The sequence below is a fragment of the Mobula birostris genome, chromosome 6 (assembly GCF_030028105.1).
Source record: "Mobula birostris isolate sMobBir1 chromosome 6, sMobBir1.hap1, whole genome shotgun sequence".
NCBI lineage: Eukaryota > Metazoa > Chordata > Chondrichthyes > Myliobatiformes > Myliobatidae > Mobula > Mobula birostris.
Window position 1 is genome coordinate 187,956,686 of NC_092375.1, and position 7,622 is coordinate 187,964,307.

General features: G+C 40.3%; 1 protein-coding gene across 2 annotated transcripts in view; it reads right to left on the bottom strand.

The window, feature by feature from the left end:
• The window catches only part of znf148 (zinc finger protein 148), a 59,586-nt gene extending 52,701 nt beyond the window's left edge, over positions 1-6,885 (bottom strand). The window contains exon 1 of one of the 2 annotated variants that reach the window (XM_072262085.1): positions 6,703-6,885. The gene's annotated coding sequence lies outside the window, so the exon portion shown is untranslated. Of the gene's footprint in view, positions 1-6,572 lie in introns of both variants that reach the window. The other variant, XM_072262084.1, reaches the window with a different exon arrangement.
• Between the last annotated feature and the right edge of the window lie 737 nt (positions 6,886-7,622).

Here is a 7,622-nt window from a genome sequence, read left to right on the forward strand (position 1 = left end):
TTTTTGGTGATTTAGTGCCACAATTCATTCAGCTTAACTAGAGGGTTTTACTCATGGTTGGTACGTGAACTACTTACATGTCATTGTTTCACACTCCAAATAAATAAATTTTAACACTTTGAGGCAAGCTGGAATCAGTGGTAGTGGTAGGGTGGATGGCATTTGAGAAGGAAGTCAGGGCCAGACAACAGAGTGATAGCTATGCAGGGACAAGTCTAGAACATGTCATTGGAAAAAGAGATGGCACTTTTTACTGATCTGGACAGAAGTCCCCACAAAAATCAAGCAGCAAGAACTACCACTTTTCCAGTATATGATTCCACTTTACCTCAAAAACTATTCCTGTCAGTTCAATGAGATTCCTGATACTCAGTTGTGATAGAGTGCTATTGCAGAAACTAATGAAATTAAGCAATACCTAGGCAAGAAGCGTTTCCTTTAAAAATAAACACTGAAACATGTACACCTAACTACAGTGGAAACTGAAATTCCATAAATAAAGCTTTTCAGAAAAAGTTATAAGTTGAAATATTCTTGCCAAAAAAAAGCCACAAAAACAAAATCAAAACTGTGGTATGTGAAGCTTGTTGTTTGCTGAACAGTAAATACGACTTAGCATCTGTGAAAATCTGACTTGAACTTTATACTTAAATTCTTGACGGCAAATTCAGGTAGTTCTTCAATAACTGAACTGAAGTTACCAAAACATATTTCCATAAGATATACACTGCATTTGTATACAAGTTCCCTGGTGAACAACTAATATTTAAGTCCCTTCAGGAGCCTATTTAATTGTTCCAAATATTAAAGAGGCAAAACCTTCATAAGCAAGATAAAGCCACTTTAACAGACATTACTTAACCAAACATATACTAAGGGGCAGCACCAAGCTACAGGTAATACAGCTGTTGCCTCACAGTTCCAATAAAGCAGGTTCAATCCTGATCTCCCATGTTGCTTGTGTGGAGTTCACAACACTCCTCCTGAGACACAGGGGCTTCCTTCAAATACTCCAGTTTCTCAAAGATACATCCCAAAGACATGCACATTAATTGCTCCTCGCGTAGTGTCAAATTGTATTGCGTTGGTAGAATAAAATTAGGGTAAATGGAGTCCTGATGATCAGCACAGGGGGTCAGCAGATTAAAGGCTCTGTTTCCATGCTGCATGAGTCTATAAACCTTTGCACGGGATTTGGATGTTTCAAGTGAGGCTTGAATTCTCCCTAAAGTTCAAAATACATTTATCAAAGTATGTATACTTTATACAACCTTGACATTTATCTCCATAAGGCAGCCATAAAACAAAGAAACCCAAAAGAGCCCATTAAAAATGACTATCAAACACCCAATGTGCAGGAAAAAAAAACAAATCAAGCAAATGATAAATGCAAGGAAATAGCATTCTCAACTGAAGTCCACAGAAGAGTTGACGCTGATCGTTTCAATTTGGCCCGGTGCTCCAGTCGTCATCCAAACATAGGGTTCAGTCACCTCGATATGTTTGTTCTGAGTCCTGGACCCCACCTCAATGTAGTCTTACCGATTCAGAATGATGCTTATATTGTTCGATCCTTGGGTCTGCCTCGCTCTCGGTGACAAGCCCGCTGCCTCACCTCAGTCCTGCCACATCAAATTGCCTCCAAGTCCAAAGGGAAGTTACAGACCATCATAGTGATCATCATTTACCAGAAAAAGTGTGCCTAAGGAAGTATTTAGTTGTTTTCCTTGTTTCATCTGCCACCAGCCAGAACTCACTGACATTCACCAGCGCCATCTTAGAATGGATATTAGTGACCTAGTCCCCGAGCTAGGAGATAGTAGAGAGCAAATAACGTGGTTGACACTTAAACGGCTCACTAAAGTGGTTCTGATAAGGCAGACTGGCAAAGACAGCAGATTTCCTTCCCTGAAATATCTTAGTGAATGAAATTGCTTTTTTTAACGATCAAGCCACCATCACTCAGCTTTTTATTACTAAAATAGCTAAGTTTTTAAATATAATTTTAATGAGGTCCATGGCAGAACACAAATGTTCCACCAGATCAATAGTGCAAAACTCTGTGTATTAGCTCAATAATTAACCAATATGTTACTATTTTCACCAGTAGCACAAGGTCAATGTGCGATGCACAAACTGTAGGGAAGAACAGTAAAACTTTGCTGTGTTTTATACAGCTGGTGGCACACACAGCAGTGAATGGGGCAATGCACACAATGTAGTTGTTTTATCAAACTGCAGTTAGGAATATGATCAAATGAAATGGTGTATGTAACGTAAACCTTCTAAATGGACGTAAAATATCGCTGTATTTGAGTGGGCAAGTTATCTCAGTGAGTTAGGAAGTATCTATCCCTCAAATGAAAGGATTAAAATTGATTAACTGGAAGCATTTTGCTGTGTTTGTGAGATATGATGGCTTTGCAGCCAAATTTGCATAGATACAAAGATAGGTGGGGGGGGGCAGGTGGAGCTGAGGAAGCAGGAGTCTGCAGAAGGACTCAGATGGAAAATCCTACAAAAACTAGTGGATATGGCCCAGTCCCTCATGGATAAAGCCCTCCCCACCATTAAGCACATTACACGGTGCGCTGCTGCAGGAAAGCAGAATCCATCAGCGACCCCCACCACCCAGACCATGCTCTCTTCTCACTGCTGTCATCAGGAAGGTGGTACAGGAGCTCCGGGACCCACATCACCAAGTTCAGGAACAGTTACTACCCCTCAACCATTAGGCTCCTGAACTAGTGAGAATAACTTCACTGTTTATTTATTATACTTTTTTCCTTTGTATTTGCAGTTTGCTGCCTTGTTGGTTGATGTCCGTCCTGTTGGTTGCGGACTTTCATTGACCCCGTTAATTTTCTTGGATTTACTGAGTACGTCTACAAGAACACGAATCTCAGGATTGTATACAGTGATCAATATGTATTTTGATTAAAAAATTAACTTCGAACTTTGTAGACAGATTGGAGGAATGGGCAAAAGAGTGGCGCATGGAATATAGTACAGGGAAGTATGGTAGAAGGAATAAATATTTTCCAAACAGGGAGCAAATTCAGAACTCAGAGGTGCAAAGGGACTTGGGAGACCACATGCAGAATTCCCTAATGGTTAACTTGCAGTTGGTGGTAAGGAAGGCAAGTACAATGTTAGCTTTCGTTTTCAGAGGACTAGAATACAAGAGCAAGGGTACAATGCTGAAGTTTTAAACAGAGTACTGTGAGCAGTTACCTAAGAAAAGATGTGCTGGTATTGGACAGGCTCCAGAGGAGGGTCAGTAGAATGATCCCAGGAATGAAAGGATTAATATACGAAGGGGGTTTGCGTGTTTCTGGGACTGTACTCATTGGAGTTTAGAATAAAGAGGGGGGAATCTCATTGAAACTTATCCAATGTTGAAAGGCCAAGACAAAGTGGACTTAAGAGAAAATATTCACGATGGTGGGAGAGTCTAGGACCAGAGGGCACAGATTTACAATTGGATGTCCCTTTATAACAGAGATGAAGAGGAATTTCCTTAGCCAAAAGGTGGTGAATCTGTCATATTCATTGTCACAGATGGCTGAGGAGGCTAATTTATTGGTTATATTTAAAGGGAAGGTTGATAGATGTGTGGTGGAGAGTATATTGACTGGCTGCATCACAGCCTGGTAAGGAAACATTAATACACTTGAACAGAAAATTCTACAAAACGTCGTGGATATGGCCCATTCCATCATGAGCGAAGCACTCACTAACACTGAGTACCATCTAGATGGAGCACTCTTGCAGGAACACAGCATCCATCAGAGACCTCCACCACCGAGGTTAGGCTCTCTTCTCACTGCTGCCATCAGGACTCACACCACCAGGGTCAGTAACAGTTATTACCCCTCATCCACCAGGCTCTTGAACCAGACAGGATAACTTCACTTGCCCCATCACTGAAATGTTCCCACTAACTATGGACTCCCTTTCAAGGACTCTTCATCTCATGCTCTCAATACTTAATGCTTATTTATTACTATATAATTTATTTAATTTTATATTTGAACAGTTTGTTGTCTTTTACACAGTTGGTACGGTCTTTATTCATTCTATTATGTTATCGGATTTATCGAGTATGTCCACAAGCAAATGAATCTCAGGGCCGTATCTGGTAACATATTTGTACTTGGGTAATTTACTTTGAAGTTTGATTCTTGATTAGTGTCAAAGGTTATGAGGGGAAGGCAGCAAAATGGGGTTGAGTGATAATAAATCTGCCTTGATTGAATGGCAGAGCAAAGCTGATGGGCCAAAATGGCCTGATTCTGTTCTTATGTTTTATATGCAGCAATGCAATTTGGTTTTGTATTTCCCTACAGTACAAATCTAGCACGTTATTGGGAGGATTTTGTCAAACTTTAGGATATAATTTCAAGTTATTTTTAAAACTACATCATTTGGATTCTACAAACAGTTTAATGTCAAGTATCTATGTACCTCTTATAGTTTTGACTCAGAACCTAACATTTAGCATATACAACTAGAATCACTCAAAGCAATACCGTGTCAGACTTCCAGCCAGTTTATAAACAATTTGTTTCATCTTCTCTTGGAATACAATTTGTTGCTTCAGTAACAAGAAACAGGTAACTTGGAGAGTACAACATTGCTGTGATCCAGTGTTACATTTATTAAAGTATCAGGAACAATGAATGTTGCTGTATACCGATCAGAATGCTAGTTCCAAATCAAGCCCAATTATACCACTGCCTTTCTTCTAGCTGGGGCATCAGATTACATCCAATCTTGGCAGCTCAGTGGGAATCAGTCGATAGATCAGAGTATAAAGCATAGGCCATCCAGGCTCACAGTTGTGGTGTCTTTTTTATGGAAATCAATCCATTTGGTCCCAATCACACAACTACACCTCTGCAAAGTTCATCTCTTGAAATTAATTCAGAAGTACAATAAATAGCCATCTCTGTCAGTCGGGTATTTCCATCATGAAGTACCATGCAAGATAAAACTCATTCCCCCCCTTTTTTTGCCAATGATTTTAACCCTTACATACCGTTCAGGTCAAATTTGACCCGTTTTGACATTTGATAGCAGTAAAAACACCCTAAATGCCATTTTTAAGCCTTATTTTGGGTCACTTTAGTAAAAGTCATCAAATTTCAGCTTAAAAAATGGCATTTAAGGTGTTTTTACTGCTGCCAAATGTCAAAACAGGTCAAATTTGACCCGAACAGTATGTAAGGGTTAAAACTGTTTCCTAGGGTTACAAGGAATAACAATGTAACCTCTCTAGTCAGAGCACATACTTCTAGCAGCCTTTCCTAAACCGGTTATCTTTCCTTGTGCCAAATCTGATACCAAAAACTTAGCAGAGGCCCAGCCAGTAAGGCTTATTTTTATTTTATTTTCTAATGATTCTATTATTAAGCCAATTGCACTATAAACCTATCATGATATCTGGATTTTTTTTAATGATCAGCAACACCCTAACAAAAGTTTGAGAACACCCACAAGTTCCTGTTTCTGCAACCCAGTTAAAATGATACCATCATATTACATCATTCATACTTTCTTCCAAATCCATCGAGACAATCCAAAGCATTTAATTATATTTGCTATGAATCCATGATTTAATCCTCCCCTTTCCCCCCATGCTATTATTTTTTTGCTTTCAAGTCCATTACATAAATGTAATTAAAATATAGTTTTTTAAAACAGATAACAAATAGGTACTGAAGGGATTGCCAAATATTCAGGTCTTTATTGAGGAGCATTAAACTTAAGGGTATTCTCATCTTTCTGTTCTACAGCCTCTGAAAATATTAAACACCAGACATTGGCCTTACAAACACTGAATGGACACCAGGATGCAGCCTCAGAATAGAGGGCTGGGTGTCTTTTTAGAATAGAGATGAGGAGGAATTTCTTTAGCCAGAGAGTGGTGAATCTGTGGAATTTGTTACCACAGGCAGCTGTGGAGGCCAAATCATCGGGTATATTTAAGACAGAGGTTGGCAGGTTCTTCATTAGTCAGGGCATGGAGAAAGCAGGAGATCAGCCATGATGAAATAGCAGAGCAGAATCAATGGGCCAAATGGCCTACTCCTACAGTTTGCTTGCAATAAGGTATCTACCCATCTGCGTATTTTACACAGTACTTTCTGAACATTTGCATTTTTTTTTTACATAACCATTTAAGATGTTTCAAAGTTACACGGGAGATGCTGAGAAACCTAGTTAACTGCTTCTCAATAAACAGGAAGTTGTAATCAGGTAGAAAAGATGTCCCATTCCACTTCTTAACACTCAAGCAGCCACTGAGGGTGACTCCAGCCCTTCATGACAATCAGACACAAGCAGACGGGATGGAGGCGAGGGAACAGCGTTCACTCTGGACTGCTGCTCCGGGTTAATGGTCGGCCTGCGTCATGAGAACGGTTATTGTGACATCACAAACAAATGTTGCTGTGCTTCCACAACACCTAGGGATGCTTTAGAAAGCACGGTCACATTTTGAAGCACATGAATTAAGAATTCCCGCGCACGGATCTGCACAGACCACTGAACTAACTCTGTGCACTTACTGTGTCTCAAGCAGCCCGAATGAAGCGCAGTGCTAGCCTTTAGATATATATATATTTTTTTTAAAAAGTCCCTTTGTGGCAGCTCGGGCCTGTATGCGTATTAGCAGCGCAGTTCCTTGACACAGTTTACCGGTTTCCGCCACTCCACAAATCCTTCGAATTCAGCTGCTGCGAAAGCTTTAACTGCTGCCTGTGCCCAGCCTCGCTCCACGAAGGTTTACCGATGGAAATCTCCTCTCCGCTTAACTTTCCGAATTCTCTCCCCTATCCTCGCTCTGTTTCCAGACTCTTTCATGATGGCCGCTACCCACAAAGCCCGAAGACCGCACTTGCGCATGCGCTCCTTTCTTGCTCCGGCCCAGCCGAATAGAGGACTTTCCCCTGCGCTGTGGGATATGGGAAGTGATTCTTCCATTGCAATATTAAGCCATTAAAATACAACTTGCTTTCCTATGCCCTTTTATTTGTGTTATTTTCTCCGATTTAAGTTTAACACATGTGCAATTTGGAATAATTATCACTTCCAATTTGAAAATAAGACCATAAGGCCATACGATATAGGAGCAGAATTGGGCCATTTGGCCCATCGAGTCTATTCCGCCATTTTATCATGGTGGATCCATTTTCCGTCTCAGCTCCAGTTTCCTGCCTTCTCTCCATATCTATTCATATCCTGACTAATCAATATTCTATCAACCTCTGCCTTAATTATACTCAATGACTTGGCATCCACAGCCACCTGTGGCAACAAATTTCACAGATTCACTGCTTTCTGGCTAAAGAAATTCCTCCTCATCACCTTTCTAAAAAGATGGTGTCCTCTGGTCTTAGATTTCTTCACTGTAGGAAACATCCTTTCCACATCCACTCGATGGAGACCTTTCAACATTTGATAGGTTTCATTGAGGTCACCCCTCATTCTTCTGAATTCCAGAGTCATCAGAAACTCCTCATATGATAAACCTTTCAATCAATTTTATCCTTCGTACTCCTGTATCTGTATAATCCTAAGGTTTTCCCTTCACCTTGAAGTGAGCCTTTCAATCCCAG